Source organism: Strix aluco, chromosome 39, assembly GCF_031877795.1.
Source record: "Strix aluco isolate bStrAlu1 chromosome 39, bStrAlu1.hap1, whole genome shotgun sequence".
In the NCBI taxonomy this organism is placed as follows: domain Eukaryota; kingdom Metazoa; phylum Chordata; class Aves; order Strigiformes; family Strigidae; genus Strix; species Strix aluco.
The window spans coordinates 732,381-751,604 of record NC_133969.1 but is presented as its reverse complement, the minus strand read 5'-3'; the positions used below and the strand labels follow the sequence as shown (position 1 = coordinate 751,604).

The window sequence follows — 19,224 nt, the reverse complement described above, 5'->3', positions numbered from 1 at the left end:
TGTCAGGCCTTATCTCCACAGATTGGTGTATAGCTCGGGGGATGTGGGTGGAATCGCACCTAGCACCAAGCAGCCCAACAAGGAGGGGTGGGGGGTAAGAATTGCACCACCACACTTGTGTCATCTTGTGAGTAAAGAAACTTTATTCTTAGTCAAATATATAGTCTAAAGTATGTATGACAGAACTGACTAGGCTTCCAAATTGCATCAGGTCTGTCATGATAAAAATGATTTGTGACTTAGCTGAAGATGGTTAAAACTCCCAGCTCTACCAACTATGACAAGAAAGTGATGAACTTGTAGAGCTGACCATTGGCCCTTTGAGCAAATCATGAATTTCCTCAACTCTTTCGACACTGAATACTTCAGGTGGTAAACTCATTTTGCATTTTGTAGTTTCCTAGTCTCTTGCTCTACTTTCTGTACAGTGCAAAACATTGTGCTTATTACTGTCTGAAGGTGTACCTGCTTTTTGCTTGAGTAACTGATCTGTAACTGACTTGTTCTTCTGACAACCCCTATACAGGTTACCCAGATAGATTTGTAAAAATATTTGCATCTAAAAGATTACTAAGGCTTTTAAGTGCTCACTTTGTAAAACTTCAAAGTAATTGATCTTATTTTAACACAGGACAACACTGTAACTACCATTAAAAGAAAATTTGCAGAAAAGAACTCTAAGGAAGTGATTGAAAGCAGCCAATTCAGTATTAGTGCAGTCAGCTGGCTGCACTTGAAGAACAGTGCAGAACAGAAAAAAAAAAAAAAAAAAAAAAAAAGAAGAGTTCAGTGGGCAAATAAAAAACTTGAATCTCAAGCTTTCTGCTTCTGAAGAAAGGGCTTCTGGCTTAGGTGCAGAACTTCAGCAGTGTCGAGCTGACCATCAGGAGATCGTTTCTGAATTGGACAAACAGAAAACTATCAATAGGGGACAAGAAGAAAAGATTATTCAGCTAAATAACAAAGTAGAAGGTGCTAAACAAAACATAATTTATAAAGTGTCACTATTTAAAACAATGCAGTCCAAAGTAGATGAGTTATATAAATGTCACTTAGAGTCTTACGCTATGGATATTGATTCAGTTAATCTAAAGGATTCCTTAGACTCTCAGACAGATGAACTGGAGAGAGCTCAACTGAGTCCTGTGTGCATGGAGTCCCAAACTGCTTCTACAGCAGCTCTGGGACAGGAGAGCTCCTTTCATTGCAGTGTTGGAAGCATTTGGGAAGGATGCCAAAACATTGTTAAGGCTTCTTCACAAAAAAGTCAGCAGATTCAAGAACTACTTCAACAAGTCGAAGACTTAAAGAAGGGACTTGATGATGCTGAGAATTATAATAATCAACTAAAATTAAATGAGACTGCAAATCAAGATCATCAGTCCACAAAGGAAAAAGATCTTATGAGTCAGTTACAAGAGCACATCCAGAAGAAAACCCAGGATTTTGAAAAACAGGCTGCAGAGGATCACAGAGTAATTGCAGGGTTTGAAGAGGAAGTTACCGGCTACAAGGGAAAAATAAGGGAGCTTGAATGCCTCTTGGAGGCTTTTAGAGCTAAAGATGACAGCATAGCAAAGTTAGAAGAAGTACTTAAAGAAAAAAGAATCTATTATTTTAAATCTGGAAAGTAATACAGTAGCTCTGCAAGAAGAATGTGCCAATTCAGACAAAAAACTGAAAGAATTAAATGATCAGGAAGCAAATCTAAAGGAGGAAGTTGTGCAGATGTTGAACAGCTTGGAGAACATGAAACACACTCTTCAAGAAAAAGAGAAAAATGAGGATGAGCAAATACAATCTATAGAATTGTAAGTAAATAATGAGAGAATTCCTAGCCCTTTGAGAATAGACTCAAGTTAAAACTACCTTCTGTGAACATCAGTTTATTTTGACATAACACACTTGCATGTTTGTCAACTTTATTAATCAAACTGCTTAAGAACTTTTAATGCACTACTTGATTTCTGTATTTGCATATTTTGCTAGCTCTGTTTTCCTCACATGTTTGTGTATTCTTTCAGAAATATAGATCTAAATCATGCAGAACTATCGTAGGGGGAAATGGGAAATGAGGAATTATTTGGGGATTTCTAATAGTATTATGTTGCATACCCTTTTTGGAGGAAATGGTATAGTTTAATGTTATATGCTGTAACTTGTATAAAAGCAGGCAATGTTTTCTTTAGAAAGGGCTGAATGGTAAAAAGGAAAAGAAGAAAGGGGGGGGGGGAAGCCTAGTAATTAAACAGTAAACAGGTGGTTTTGGTAATAGCTATTCTAGGTGAACATAGTATACTGTAAGAACTTGAAGGAATAATGGGTGTAGGAGAGTGAAACTTCCCCAGCCCCCTCTACTTTTTAAATCTTTAAGAAATAAAAGATTAAATGTATCTGAGAGATTATATTTGCTATGTGGCAAAGAAATTGCAATCATGTAAAAATGGCTTTAAGATGCTGTGTAGCCCTTCTGACTGGGGTTTCTTCACTTCCAATATCTGTGGGCACCTGCATGTGCTCTAAAATACAATTTGGCATGAAGGTCTGGGGGACTTTGAAAGGTTTTCCTTTTGTGAGACCTTATTCTGTATTGTTAATTATAGAATTTAATAAATCTTCTATTAGTTAATTGTAAAGTAAAAATCCAAGATAACTTACTGTAAGCTTTTTAAAATAAATATGACCATTTAAAAATAAACCCACTAAACTTCTTAATGACTTCGTAGCACTTAATAACAACAGAACTTGTTACAATGTTATTGGTTTTTCTACTTTCTTTTGATTTTTATTTATTTTGATCCTTACAAGGTCTGGGATGTAAATATCAAGTTTATACTTAATTGATATTAAGTTTGTCCCTTTTGTTACTGTGTAAGGACACCTAATGATAGAAATGGTTACTCTACTGTGCTTTAAAAAAAGAATTTTAAAAAATTGCACTGTTCAAGAGTGAATCTGAGCAGTTTGTTACTTCAGGATCGTATAATAAGTAGCTGAAATCCAAAAGTAAAATTATAAAGCTTGTCATTTAGCTCATAGATCTGTGATTCTATTCAGGAATAAAACCAGCCATCAAAGAGCCTGAGTTAATGTGTAAAAGCTGTTTCTTTGAGACGTGTAACACTAATGTTATTTATGTCTCTTAATTTCTAACACAAGGCTACGTAAAGATCTTTCTGAGAGCTCTGCCCTTGTACAGCATTTGAAAAAAATGGTTTGCAGAGGAAAGAGGAAGCATATGCAGACTTGAAAGAGAAACTTTCTGATGCCAAGAAACAAATTCAGCAAGTACAAAACCAGGTTTGTAACCCTAGGCCAAATGTTTCTTCTGCAAGTTTGTTTAGGGTTCTGTTAGTAAAAGCTGTTTTCACAAGTCTCAAGCTACAGATGTTAAAAGTGGTTCATAATAAGGCTGTGTTCAGTGATCCATTTAGAGTGAGAGTGAATCTAAAGTTACATTGCCATTGAGCAAATATAAGACCAGACGTCAAAACATGGATTAATACTGACATTGAAGGGGGGAAGTAAATTTTATTAATACACTTGAAAAAGGCTTGTCAAAAGTAGGCTAACCTGGTTATGGAGGAGGACTTTGTAATCTTCATAACAACAGTAGCCTAATGTTGTTATTTGTGCTGACTGCAAAGCCTCAGAATTCAGACTTTTGGAAAATGCTCATCTCTGGGAGGAAAAGATGGATTAATTGGAAAAGGAAAGCATGAACTTCTAGAGACTTTTTAAAATCTGAGATGTTTTCTATTAAGTTTGGGGAAAATAAATGAAAAAAATGGAATAACTTTTACTGATGTTGATTGTTAGTATTTAGTTACTAAGCAGTGGGATTTCTTAGAACCTCATGGGATATCGCAAGAACTTAAAATCCAGAAGACTATTGCAAGAGTTTGGGCTTGAAAGTTAAGCTTTAAAAAAGTATTAATGTCTTCCCCAGCAGCCTGACATTTCTGGACCTTTTCCCTACTCAACATGCAGTGTATAATCCTTTGGGAAGTAGCACGGAGTGGATGGGATCACGTGTCAGGAAACACTTTTTTTTTTAAAGGACAACTGAATGTGTAGTTTGATTAGGCTGTTTCCTGGTGGTTTGGTTTTGGTGGTGTGGTTTGTTGTTGGTTTTTTTTTCCTGCCAAATTTAATACTCGATTCTATGGTGAAAATGTTCCCTAGGAAGGATGTACAGTATAGTGCACTTTTAGCCCCTGAAATTTAGCAAAGATGCTTGCAAAAATTTGATTCTTGATTAAAGTATTTTTTACCTGGATAACTTGCAGAGATTGTAAAAGGCTTATAGCTAAATGTTAGCTTTGCTTGCTGTCTTTGTGCATTGTTACAGGTGTGTGCAATGCAAGCTGAGGAGAAATCCCTGAGGAACAAAGTTGATGAACTTCAGAAAATTAAAAACAAGTTGTGTAAAGCATTAAAGATCAAACATCACACAATCCTGCAATTTAAAAAGGTATTCTATTTTTTAAAATTTTACTTGCTTTTAATTTTTTTAACTAATCCAGTAATGAGGCAAATTTTCCAACCAACAGGAGAAAGTTTACAGAAATTGGGGTAAAAACAAGAGTAGCCAGCTGAAATTAGTCTTAATGGATGAATGAAAGATGTTTAAAGAACTTCTCACTGCAGGACATTGGCAAATTGTTTTAAATAGAGTAATCTGCCTAGTAAATACATACTTAATACCTGCAGATACCCTGATTCTGATTAGTGACACTTAGATATGTTAGTAGTAATGTCTTCTAAACACTTTTTTAGTCACCTGGAATGCTCCTTTCACTATATGAAAAACTTAGTTTCTACTGTTTGTCTTTAAATACTTTATTTATTACTTATTAAAGATCAGAATGAAAAGCTACTACTATCTAGCATGTATATTTGTTTCTTTCAACATGTTTTTGACATGTTTTCTTTAATTCACTTTCAATGTGATATTTAGGAGCAGTTGAATAAAGAGAAGCTGGAACGGTATCAGAAAGCGTTGAAAGGTCAGAAAAAGCCCTTCTTGTGCCATTTTTTGCGTGTGGAATGGCAACATAATGAGTTGTGATGTTAACTAATTTGGAGAGTCTTGCATATTTATATTTTAAAATACTGAGAAACTCCAACCTGGACATTAAAGTGTTACAGTCAGGAACTAATTTTTATTGAATCATTATTAGCAGGAATATTTGAAAGCAAAGAAACAGTCTCAGAATAAGAAACATAAGCCCCAAAGAATGACTCGATTTGCTCTATCAGTGTTAACTTACTTGATATTGGTATTTATTTGCCACTTTAGTTGGCCATGTTAACAACATCAAACACTGAAAATGAACTAGCACAGTAACAGTTTCTGCAGGTTTGATAAACACTCAGCAGTTGAACAATAGTTAGTTTTTCATATAATACAAGCCTTAGTCTGACGTTAACACTGAAATGCTCACCTAAATCAAGTTGATGGGAATCACTTCAGAATTCTGGATTTGGAAAGTTCCATAGAGATACTCTATTTCTTTCTAATAGAGCTTTAGATCTCAGGAAATGGGGGAAATTACTTGTGACGAAGGCACTTTGGGAGAGAATGGTGGGAACTAGGATGGGGGCTCATCTGTAAATTTATTTTCAGATCCGTGTGTGCTGAGGTTTGAGCTCAGCCAGCAGTCAGTCGCCACGTGACAGTCATTCACCTCCCCCCTCCCCGTGAAATAGGGGAGGGACAAAAAGAAGAGAATTCATAGGTTGAATATAAAGAAAGGAATTTACTAAATATAACAAGAGAACAACAGTAACAATAGTGAGTCCAAAAAAAAAAAAGAAACTAATAAAATGCAGCAGCGTCTTACCAAGCACAGCGACCACCCCCCCCCCAGCAACACCCGACTGCACCCGAAACCTGCGGTGGCAGAGAGCCCGGCCGGCTGTACCCCCTGGGCACAGCATCACTGGTGGGAAATACTCCAGTGAGCATCGGGATCCGCCCTCCGGCTGTGCTCCCTCTCAGCCCAGGGAAAGTTAACTCTGACCTGGCCCAAACCAGGACAGTGTGCAAAGGAAAAAATAATTGAAGATCTGCAGATGGCATTAGAAGAACAAGAACAGACTCAGATTAAACAAGATCAAGTGCTTGAAGCCAAATTAGAAGAGACCAACAGATTAGTTCAGGGTAATCTCTCCATGGAAAGGGAGCAAGGAGGCAAAATTGTTTTGGATGTATTGTGATAGCTGCTTTAAATCTCTGTTTTGATTTGTTGAGTGTTATTTAGGCATTAATTTTGTATAGTGCATAACAAACTTCTAACAGTTAAATGTTTCTCTTGTCCCTTTGTGGTCATAGCTGATAAATCCAAGTAACTTCAGTAGATGGATGTGAATGTGGTCAAATATGCATTTAAACTGTGTGTTATATAACCTCATTTTGTGTACTGACTAGAACAATGGAAGCAGAAACACAGAGAGCTGAATAACCAGAGCAATAGTGACTGGCAGCAAAAGCTGAGCATCACCACGGAAAAAAACAGAGATGAAAATGAGGAATTAATAAAACTGGAAAAAGAACTGAAGGTAAAATATGGTGATGTAATTCATACTTAGGTTTAAAACCATAACTTTCATTTAGGAGTCTAAATTTTTTTGTGTCACTATCTTCAAGAGCTAGGGCATGATGTGGCAAGTTCTTACACTGCTGAAGGAAACCTCCTCTAAAAACTGCAGTGTGTCAGTGCAGCAAAGTCTGGATGGGTGTCTGTGTAATACACAGCATCACTGATGCCCCACAGTGGGGTGCACCCTTCACTGCGGTGTGCTGCCATGGACGGTGCTTCTCTAGCCGGGCTCCTCTTACAGCTGTCCTGAACATATGTCAGGAGCTGGATTGTTTCAAACCTTTTTCCCATCAGTTGCTTGGGCAAATAAATCAGACTCTTTAAAGATCTTGTGCTTGCTTGTGTGACCTGTAAGCCCTTCCTGTTAGGCTGAGGGTTTACCTCTTAATTCTCCTTGGATTAGAAAGCAGACTTTTTTCCCAGGCAGCTTTTCAGGTGCCTTCTGTCTTGTGTGGGAGAATGTCTGACAAGAGGTTTGATTGTGGTAGAGAAGGAGGCAAAGTTGCTGTGGATTGAAGTAACATTCCTGGTTACACACTATCTCTGTTTCCCATTCAAATTGTGCTGCATTTTTTGCCTTTCATTCTTGAAGTAGGTTTCCTAACATGTCCTGCAAGGCAATATAAAAGATTGGGAATTTGTAAGTAAAAAGGGTCTTTTTGCCATTACCTTTGGTGTAACTTTAATAGTGTTTGTGACTTACCCAGAGCATTTTTTAGAGGAAAAAAAGTCTGTTCCCTGAAGACATGCCAGTCCGAATAATAAGTTCTGAAAACTGCTAGACAATTTTTTAAAATGGAAAAGAACAAATGAGAATGTAATGCTTGCACTTGGGAATATGCTGGAGTAAAACTGTGCTGGTATTTCTGTTATGTTTTTGAAACTAATGTGTTTAATGGTAATCTGGATTTTAAGACTTCTTTTTGTGTTGTTTAATCTCTGCCTATGGCTTTATTTCTGGTTCCACTAAAATAGGAGAATGAGGCAAAGTATCAAACTGATAGAAAGAATTGGCTGGAGGAAAAAATGAGACTCATAAGTCAAGTGAAAGAAGCTGAGAGCCATCGCAACAGAGAAATGAGAAGATTTGCGGAGGACAGAAAACATTGTGTAGAGCAACAAGCAGAAATTGTAAGTGACTGGAGGTCTCAGCAGAGTCCTCTAGCGTAAGTCTTTAGTACAGAGCAGATCTCGTGTCAAGTGTTAACAGTGTGGGCGCTTGAGGGGAGCTGGCCGTTGTCAAAGTCCTCTCACTTTATCACATGGCAAAGCCTACATGAGATCATGTGAAAAGGGAAGAACAGGAGTGTCACAAAATGAGAAAGCATAATACCTAATGGAAATGAAAGTGCCTGTTCCTTTCTATCCTATCACCAGCACCGCCTTGCTATGAATTCTTCAAACTTCATCTTGTGTGTAAAACACCAATAAGTAACCTATGCTTAAATGAATTGCTACTTAATGAAGCTGAGAAAACATACCTTGAAAAACAAGATTTGTTGCTTGGCTTTTCTGGGAAAAAAAAAGGGGGGGGGGGGGAAGCCTATGAGGCTTTTGAAGAAGCAAGCAGTAGTTGACAAAAAAAGCTTCTTTCCAATAAAAATACTTGGTCAAAATGCTAGTGGTTTTGCTCCCATATCACTTTCAAAGTAGAGTGACTGATAGTTAATAACAAGGTGGATACCTTGCCTGGTCACTGGACTGTATCAAGGTTGTAATTTCCTAAGCATATGAAATTAGTGTATGAATCTGTGCAATCTAAAACTGTACTTGCATCTAGAAGTAGTTAGCAATGACCTTCTGGACCTGCAATCAGTACAGGGGGGTGTTAGGAGCTTAGGACTACTTTCACTTTGTCTGTGACTTTGCTTGCCTGAGACTTTCCAGTAATAAAATCAGAAAGTGGGCAAGCAGGAGTGGTGGTTCTTGACAAAAATTCTCTTCACAAAGAGTATAAATTTAGATACCATTTTTTTCTCATTTGAAGCATGATTTTCTTTTGTATATTTGTAGTGAAACTAGTTCTGTGTGAGCTTTTTAAGATCTACATAGGCTCTCAAGCCTCCTGAGGCCATAAGATAGTACTAACTATGCCAAACTAAACTATCAGAACAGTTCGGATGGTTTGTAGAAGTGGTGTTCAATTCTAACCTATTTTTCCCCCATTCAGGAAAGACTTGCTGCACAGCTGGTAGAAAAGGCCAGCAACCTTCAAAAGTGGCGTGAAGAAAGAGATCGGTTAGTAGAATCTTTGGAAGTACAGCTCGAGACTTTGGCTTCTATCGCCATACAAAAAGATAAAGAAATAGCAGAACTGAAACAAGCAGCAGTGAAGGATTCAGGAAAGGTCCTCTCTCATTCTCTCTCTCTCTTGTTTCTGAGGGATTTCTTTTGTAGTTGTTTTTTGTGGTTTTTTCTTTTGTTATTCACTAATTCTGCAAAACTACGTTTTGGCTCTATTTCAAGCATATTGAAATTGTTTGCAGCTAATATAAAGCTTTATGCTTTTCTGAAACTGAATTTGTAACAGTAACTGAAGTTTCAAAACACTCAGTAGTTCAAATAGACACTCAAGTCTGTTTGATCATTGCGATTTGATTGGACTGGAAATCTGAAACAACTATCACATCTGCTGCCTTTTTCACAGAACCAAGAAGTTCATGAACAAATGGCAGGTGAACTTTTATAAAGTTCAAGTGGGAGGTGAACTACACAAGTAGAGTAAAATAAAAAATTTTGCATTACATCTTCCCACCTGTTATATGACCTTTCTTGACTTTAGAGGCCACTCATACATGAAGTTGTTGGCTTTTTGTTGGACAGTTGGCTGTTTTAGCCTGCAATTCTAAAACTGATGCTACTGAGTAATTGTAATGATGCTCATGCATGTGTTAATTTCTTTTGCCAATCCTGCAATTTGTGGCAATTTTTGCTATGTTTATTAGGATGAGGGAACTGATACAGAAGAACTAAGAAAACAGCTGGCTGAGAAAGATGACTTTATAAAGGAATTGAAACAAGGCATTAACCATAAAAGTCTTCAGTCTTTGGCAGAAGTACCTTTACCTGAAGGACAAGATAAAATAGATCAGTCTGTAAACAAAGAGGTATGTTTGTTATATTTATAGAAAGTATATACTAATGATATGTTGTTAGTAACATCTTTGTTGTGTTGTTTTCTCACTATATATTTCAGCAACGTGGGGAATCTCCCAAAAGTTACTTTCTGTAGTTCTTTGTACTTTAACTATATCATTAGTTCTGAGTTCTTGTTCATTCTTCTCTCTCCCTCTTTCAAGTTCCCTCTCAGAAAAAGAAGTACTTTAGTTAAGAGAATACCACCTCTCTATACACTGTAAAACTTCTGTACCTGAGGGAAAAACTAGTTAACTAATCCAGGTTCTAGAGATTTGAAGACATAATATTTGTGATGTCACCTCTGTTTGGTTATGTCAGTGCTAAGGGGATTTCAGCTCAGACAACTTTCCTGATGTCACCTATAGTGTGGTAATAGAGATGGTTCTGTAATTAGAGCTGCCAGCCCGTATGGGGTTCACAAGAACAGAACGGTATCTTGCATCTTACTTAAAAACAAAACAATATTTGATGTTTACAGAAAGAAAAGATCAACTTTGCATATTTCCTGAACAAAAATTAAAAGGCTTGCACCTGTACTGAGCCTTCTGATTCTGACCAAACCCTTGTGTGCTACATGAGCAGTATTTAATGAGGTAGTTTTCCTGTTAAACTGAATTAATGCTACGTGACTCCATTGCTAACTAGTAATGAAGAGAGCTGAACATGGATTTCCTAGCAGACCCTCCCCTGGCTGCTAGAAGATGCGATTCTCCTCTTGTGGCAGAACTGGACTGAATGATAAAATGCATCTCTTCATCTCTCTCCTGTCTACTGCCAAATAAGACTGACCAGGTTCTTGCTCCTTCGTCAGTTCAGCTGGTGCCGCATAGATAAAGCTTGTGATGTATGAGGGAGTAGAGAGGAGCTCTCAGAATGGTTATTGGTTTATATAGCTTTGTAATGGCAGCTAAGAGAGCACCATAAAATTAGTTATTTTTGCTAAGAAGTTAGTTATAGAGAAGAATTGTTGTGAACAGTTGGTGCTGAAGTATTTACCTCAAGCCAGTAGCCACAGTACTTGATGTTATGAATAAGGAGAGGCTACTACCAGGATTATCATGTGAGAAACTGTTATGGTGTGAAGTGAATGGGGTAGAGTTTTGGGGGGAAGTCAAATAATTCTCAGGAAAGAGAGTGGAGATAAAGAAGAAAATCTAAGGTGATCAAGACAATATGTGTCTCCTGCCTTGTGAGGAGAGGCTAAGAAGCTGGCACTCTGATTAGGAGAGGTTAAGGCCACCAGAGGGTTGTGGGGCTGAGGTTTACAAAATCATGGCTGTGATGGATAGACAGAAGGCACAACTGTCCTTGCTAAAATCCTGCAAGAACTGGGCAGCACTTCATGAAACTAATAGGAGATAGTTTTAAGACAGCTAAAATAACATATTCCTATATGAAGCAGCTAGTAATCTTCTGTAGGTGGTGGAAACAGGTACTGTCAGCAGGGATTAGAAAAATTTTGTAGTAGAAATCCATAAATATATTTTTAAATGGATACTCTGAGTGTTAGGCCATGATGTAGACTCTGACAATTGTAATGCACAGCTAAGAATGCTGGGAGAGTATGGAGAGGACAGATGACAAGGTGACCAGGATCACACACGTTATCCTTAAATAGCATCTCCCTTTGCCAGTCTTGGGCAGAATATTGAACTAGACGGACTGTTGGTGAGACCCAGCAGGGCACATCTGATGATGGCATCGTGAGTCGAGGTTACTGCCTTAAACTTGTGTTGTCTTTCAGCCCAGGTGTTCATTAGCTGTCTGCAATTGAGCTTTTATATTGTGGCTTTAGAAAAACCAAAATATTTTGAGGTTTACAGTTTAGCATAATCTTTTCTCATTCTAAATATTTACAGTTTATGCAAAAACAAAGCAGGACTAATCCTGTACTTGGACAAAGTATTCCAGTTAGATATGATCAAGTTAAAGGGAATTATTCATTATCTCGATGTCCTAGCAGTGCCTCTTCATTATGTGAGGTAGGTACAAAACTGAAATTAAAAAATTTTATGCTGTTGTATGGGTTTTGCTAAATGCAGAATAGGGAAGAAAATGTATCCTGTTGTCTGAACAATTCTAAAGTTTTATTCTGCAAATACCTTTCTTTGGTGATCAGATCACCTGATTTTAGTGGCTTTTGGTAGAAATAAAAGATGTATAACATAATCATGTGAATAGCTATATCTGACTTCAGCTGCACGCTCTTGAAATCCTACCTCTCACCAATGCTTATGAAGTGGCTGATTATTAGATAAGTCACTTGAAAAAAATAGATAAACCCTTTTAAATGGATGAGCAATGGCAGGGCAGATTGGATTTGCTTTCTTCCACTACAGGATTCTTGTGTGTAGCTGTGTTAGCTAATGACACTAGCCATTTCTACGTAAGTTTTTGATTGCTAACTCTCATGAAGTAGCAGTTACAAAGAAAAATGTTTTTGTTAGCCAACTCCATTCTTGGGAATGCAGTGGTGCTCGTATTCCCACTCAGAATCCCAGCAGAGCCTGTTGCAGAATGTGACTATCTTTGGGCTTTCCATGAGCTTTGATCACTTTCCTTTTTGAGAGGAGGAAGGTGCCCTTCAAGAAGCCACAGCAGCTGCTCTGTTTGGGACCCCACCAGCAGCAGTAGTAGCAGCCACCTGCAATTTCCAACCACCAGCCACCCCAGCAGCCTGTCTTTCAGGTTTCATTCAAACAGCTGCTGAATCCATTCCTGTATGCTAGCCAGCAGCTGAACTGCTGCCACAGAGATGCAGGAGCTGGGAAGACCACAACTCTAACTTGCTGGTTTTGCTAAGAAAAACAGGTTGGGTGGATGGTGGAAGGTGAGTGCTGCTGAGGAAGAAGAATTGTGCAAACTGATTTTTCCGTCCCCCCTCCCTGTGCAGTCCGTGCGGTTTGGCTGTGAGTCAGAACAAGACAAGGTTTTCCGCTTGTGGGCAGGGGCTGCCTTAATGCCTGCTCTTCTTCCAGAGAAGAGGTGGTGCTGTAGAAGTCTCTCATAGGTTGAATTTGGCTTGTAGCTTGCTAGTTGGACCTTGTTACTTACACAACTTCTCTGATGTAGAAGGGGAAGGGAGAGTTCCTTAAAGATAGGCTAGAGAAAGGTTATACTTTTCTCTCAAAAGCTCCCACTACTGCCTAGCTCCTAAGGAGCAGCAGAGTTAAGGTGAAAGTCATGTCAATTCTACTACTGCTACTTGTGAAAACTGTGACTGTCTCTGACCTTGAGCAAAATGACTTGGAAACAAAGTATCAGGCTGAGTTCAAGTTCTGTGATTGTGGATAGAAATGTTAACTTTTTTAAATGTAACAAAGATTTAGAAAGTAAGGGTTAAACTCTGCTATGGTTGAAGTAGATTCCTTCAATTAGAAGTGTTCTGAAAGTGAACAGCTGGGAAATGGAATGCTTACTTTGCAATCCATTGGGGAAAGATATGTATTATGGGGGTTTTAACTCAGTTATTTTAAAACTTGTGTTCTTAAAATTTCCATGTATTTGCAGGACCATTCAGAAATTGTCCTTGACTCGTCAGAAGTGTCCACAGAAAATGGAAATACTGGTCGGTTCCCAAAACCAGAGATGGAAATGCAGTTCACAGCTCTGCAACCCAGTAAGATGGAGGTGAAGCACCAGGGCAGCATCTTACCAGTTACAGTTAAAATGCTCAAGCCAAGAAAGAAAAGGAAGAGTGAAGAGATGGATGAGGTATGACCTAGACCAACTGACAAAATGTGTTGTGTAGTCTTTCAATTTATTACTCTGATCATTTGTTAAAATCCTATCCTTTTGATTCTCACTGAGATCCTAAGGATATATAGAGAGAATATTTAAACCTCTTCCCGCCATGCCCCGCCCCCTGCCAAGTGGTGGATCTCTGGCCTGTGTTGAATAAAGTCATAGATTTCAATTTATCCAGACTCTGGACACTTGTCCCTGATAGGTACTTCCTCTTTACCCTTTACATTTCTCCTTGCTCTTACTATTTGCTTCTGTCTCTAGCTGTGATCTGCAGGATTACAGACCAGTTCACTAGAACTGCTTCTTTTGGTTAATTGATATCAATTATAATCTCTTCTAATAGGCAATTACAAGTTAAGCCCCTGGGCTTAATCAATGCATTTCAGAGTTTCAAGACCACTTCCTTTGCCTTTTTGTCCAGTCTGTGTTTTCTTTATCTTTTTGTACTTAGAGGGAATATACAGAGCTAATTGCACGAGCACCTGAACCTCCCTGATTTCTGTAGACCTTAATTCCTCTTTAATTACTTCAGCTGTGCTAGGTTATACGTGCCAGCCTTCCTAGTGTGCTGTGGTGTTTACGTGAGAGACTAAGGCTTCACAGCAGTTCAGGGTGGTAAAAATCTTCTGCTCCTACTTGAACTGCACATTTCTTTCCTCTGCCTTTTACCAGCACTAGCACGAACACATCTCCAATCTCCAAGACACTTACAAAGGCTATGAAACCCTGACACCTCATTGTGGTAGTACTTACATACTTGTAATCCTACTTGTGGGGCTTATGAATCTCTGTACTTCTAAGGACTTCTGCAGCTGACAGGTGAGTATAAGGGAGATGACCTGTGGATCATCTGCATAAGTGGTAAGTGATGCTTTGAGTGAGTTTGTCTCAGCTGGAGAGTGAAGTATCTGATGCTTTTCTAGCATTTTCCTTCAAGTGTTCTCAAGTGATGTTTTTTTAATCTCTTAGTAAAGTAGTTAAGGGAAATGGTCACTTCAGTGATTAGTGTTCAACAGTACTTCAATAAACTCATTTTGTTAAACTTGGATTGCAAAAGTAACTGTTAAAAGCTGTGTAAGTTAATTCATCTGGAATTGGACACTTCATTCTTGAATAATGTCCGGAGTTGATTTAAACTTCCTATGTCTTGAACCAATTTTCTTTGAGAGTAGTATTCTCTTAGGCTGCTGGAAAACTAAGTGTAAAAATAATCATCCTTATGAAGGCATTGAAAAAGCACTGAACCTTATCTACAGATGAATATATTTCATCTAACGTGGTCATCCATGTTTTGAGAAGACATTTTACCCATCCATTTATAAATCCTCCCATAGTATAGATGTTCATACCCCGATAGGATGACAGTTAGCTAAGTAATTTTTCAATAACGTGGAACTAATTTTAAAAATATCTTATTGCTTTTTTATTCACCTCAATGTTACTCTTAAATATTTATCTTCATGTTACATATGCCAAACAGAAATAGATTATAAGATGATTCAGTAACTTTAACTGTTAAAGTCTACTGAAGACACAATTTGGTTTTTAAATTTCCTAAAACTGAAAAGCATTGTTAAAACTAAAACTAAGGAGTGAGGGGAAATCTGTAGTGCTAAAATAACCACATACTGCTCATGTCAAATTTTTTAAAAAATAAAACAAAACCCTCTTGGTTCTTTAGAAACAAACAAAACCAAATCTTTTGCAGAGACTCCCTTCTAATTAAAGAACAAAATCCTCTTTCCATTTTCTGATGCTGTTATCAGTTGGTACGGCTGTCAGTTATCTGAACTCTCTTGGCATCACTTCACAAGATAGAAGACGTCATTAAAAGACAGCTTAACAATGGCACTGTGCTACCAACCTGGTTTTTATACTTGTCACCATAAATCTGAATTTACACTTAGATTTATTATTTCAATTTGTGTGTTGGCTTGTCAAATCTCTTAAAGACAAAAGTATAGGAAATAATGGAGAGAAGAAAATAGTAAATGTCAGAATGGTTTGACTACAGGCATTTCTAGTTCCCTTCCACAAGTTTGTTATTATTTAATTCACATTTGAATAGTTACCTCTATCCAGTAGTAGTCAATGCCTCCCTACTGTTAGTCCTAGCATTTAAACAGTGGCTGCTTCTCTAATACAGATAATTGTTGTTCTTTCCAGAAGAATCCTAGGTAAAATTTGTCATATTTATTTTCTTAGGATTTTGTGAAAAGTGAGAACAAGAAAAATGCAAAACCTGCTATGCCTAATTCACCTTCTACAAGCAACAAGAAAATAGTTTGGTTTTGTTCAATTTTGAAGTTAGTTTCTCCTTTCACAAGTCCACCTTTTCTGTAAAGGTGGACTTGTGAAAGGAGCAAACATTCTTATGCAGCAGTATCTTATCCTTATCTATGTATTTTAATAGGATTCTTAAACACTGACGTTGTCTTCCTACTAAACTTTCTAAGCTAACCAAGGAGAGTCAGTCTGTATTTGCCCAGAACGTGTACTGGCTGCAGCGTACAGGGATTCCCAGGGAAGGATGTTGCATGCTGAGTAGTTATGAAGACTAGTTTGAACATACTCTTAGCATATGTGATGTTATAGGCAATTCCTTTTGAAGTAAAACTAAGGTTTGTGTCATCTGTGTGCATGACAATTATAAAAATATGATTTTAGGCCTTAGTAGTAACCTGCACAGGCTCAAAGGGTGGACAGTAGATTTATTTTCACCATCAGTTTCCTTCTGTTTTATAACTAGAACAGCTGGTCTAATGAAATACTCTAAAACTTTGAATCTATTTTTCTTTAAAGAAACTATTTGTTTCCTATATTACTCATGCCCTTAAATGTATTCTGTGAAACTCTGACAATTTTTTTTCTTTTGGGTATAAAATAAGGTTGTCTACATTGCTTGCTGTGGCAGTATCATTAGTGTAATGAACAGAGGTATCAGTTGCAAAGCTCAAAATGTCAGCTTGAAAATAACATTGAAGTCAAATAAAATGGAATTAAACTTGAAGATAAGTCAGTTTTTCAACTTAAACAATGATCTTGTATTTCTGTACAGATGTCTTCTACACAGTTGTTTAGAAAAGAATAGCCCTTAAGAAAGCAAGAATCTACTTCAAGTAAAAAGCTAAAAAGAGAGATGGAACACTACAAAAAAATTGGAGATTTTTTCCAAAGTTATCCTATTACTATTCACTCTAAAGGTTTGTACAGAATAAATAAGGCTTATTCCATGTTATCTGGGTATTGTAGAATAGCTTTTTTTCTACTGCAATCTGTTAATGTATGTGCTGTTAAAGGACATGTCTGCTGCATCCAGTTGTTCTTTCATTTATGAAACGATGGAGTCTGAGCTGGGGCCTGCTTGACTGAGTCTTGCAGAGTAGAAGAGGCTGACTGGATTACAAGGATCACATGGTTCTAAAGTTTAGGTTAAGTGTGAAAGGTAAGCCAGGTAGAGCGGAAGGATGTAGTGTAGAATATGTGCGGATAAATTGATCATAAAAGCGATGTTAAACTCAAAATGTCTGAGTTACTTTGTTCTTGCTTACAGTAAAACAGTTAAAGGCAATTTCAGAAACTTGACCTGCTGATCTAAAAAAATCAAGAGTTGAATTCAAACCCAGATCTGACCTTTTTTTCAGTAATAGCTTTCCATAGATAATGTAAGTACTTGAACGTTAATGAAACTTGATTAGTGCTGTGAGAGAGGGAAAAAAAATATTTTTAGTAAAACATGTTTACTTGGGTCTCTGCAGTCGGTTACTATGTCTCACGTACAACAGCAAAATCCCCAGGAGATGGCGCCGAGGCACTGCTTGAGATAGCCGGTCTCCACACCAGGAATTTTATCTGGGAGGTTCGGGGGGTGGAAATGTTTTGCTTTGTTTTAAATTAACCCGCTTCGCAGCCTGTTTAGCCAAGCTGCATAAAAAGTGCAGAACGGGACCCTGCTGGACTAAATTCACTTGACACTACCCGTGCACACAAGCGATTAGAATATATAGCCCTGGTACAGGGTTTTGTTTCTTGGGTCAGGATTCTGAGATGAAGTGTTGGTTTATATACACTGATGCCTACTGTAACCTGTTCACCCATTGCTGCACACTAACATTTCACAGGAGTTTATATACTCTCTTTTAATAAAGACAAAAGATACTTCCATTGTAAAATTCATTGGGCAGAACTAGAGCTCCTCCTAGGCTTGAGAAAAAGGATGAGATCAGATTCATTAAGGAAGAGTTTGTTTCCAGGGTTCCTGGATTCAATATTTATAGGTCTTTGTATTGATGGATAAAGTTGGACTCTTTTTTTTTTTTTTCCTCCTAGAGATGTTGACACTAAACAAAAGCAGTATTCTGCTATAGGGGTGCATTTCATGTAGGTGCTATAACATTGTTTTATTTTTGAATTATCTATGAGAATAAGGATTATTCTGAGAAGCAAGCTTTGGCTTATTTCAGAACATAATGCCAAATTGTACCTTCCCTGCTGGGCACTGAAGCTTCCATGTGCTCACAGATTGCTGCTGAAAAATGAGTTCTGAAATGCTTGTCTGGGGACAAAGACAATTTTTGGGAGTTTAACTGAAAGATCAGCTTTTTCAATTCATTAAATAATTAGATTTGGGTAAAATGAGCTTGCACCTCTTTCAGTTCGTTTTCAACTGTTTAAAGTGTGATTTGCTTTTAACAAGGAGTCCCTTTGAATCATAGATGAATTGCTAATGTGATGCATCAGTGCTGTTTCATGTCAGAAAGAATAGAAAATTCTGGCTAAATAAATGAAGTGGATAAAGGAGAGGCAGCATGTGTAGATAAAATAATTCAGTACCTTAAACAGCATGTCTATTTTAGATCTCCTTAAGGTATCATACCTTACGAGAAGGTATACTTCATCTTGGAGACCCCATGTCAAGTGGATAATTCTGACTGCATATGGAGAAAGCTATCCACCTATGCTTCTGTGTGCATGACTGACCAGGGTAGATTTAGATGTTCTTTCCTTGTCATCTGTTGTCAATAACCTTTAAATAGTATTTCTGCTCTGACATGTGTTATAGCCTCAAAGCAGCACCAAAAATGATTGCACGGGCTCTGTGCAAAACCCCAAAGACTAATCTTCCCCTGAGTGACCTTTCAAACTTCGGGTGTAGTCAGGTGAGCCAGCTGAAAGGTTCTTGGCTGACAATGTCCCCATGCAATCTCCTATGGATTCAGTTGCTCAAAGGATGGAAGCATGGGAGGAAGCTGACACGAGTGAGTACTTGAGAGTGTTTGACAGGAGTGAATTGCCTTAAAAGCAACTGGCAATAGAATGATACGGTTATATTTTCTGAAGAAGACAGAATTACAGTATTTGTTGCTGCACAAATAAGCTTTTTCCTTGCTTGCAGACTTGTAATATCCAGGTTTGTGTTCTGGAGAAAATGATTGGTGAAAAAAACCACATAAAATATGTATTTATATTTAATTACCTTATTAAAAACTTCAGCTGTGGAAGTTTAACTTCTTGGTGTTAGCCAGACACATCTGCACATGGATGACAACAAGGAGGTTAGTGCCAATCTCAAGAGGAACGCAGCATTCATGACTCCCAGGCAAGACAGCTACTACACAAGTACCTAAACAAGGAAGTTATAGAAGTAGATGCATTTGAAATGATTGTTCTTATAATTTGTTAACCTGTTCCACACATAACATTTACAAGATAACATTGTTTGAAGTTTGGCAGA

The 19,224-nt window shown here is 37.7% G+C and overlaps 1 pseudogene; it reads left to right on the top strand.

Annotated features, from left to right (window-relative positions):
* The first annotated feature begins 1,067 nt into the window (after positions 1-1,067).
* On the top strand, positions 1,068-18,789 carry LOC141917527 (kinesin-like protein KIF20B; annotated as a pseudogene).
* The last annotated feature ends 435 nt before the right edge of the window (positions 18,790-19,224 follow it).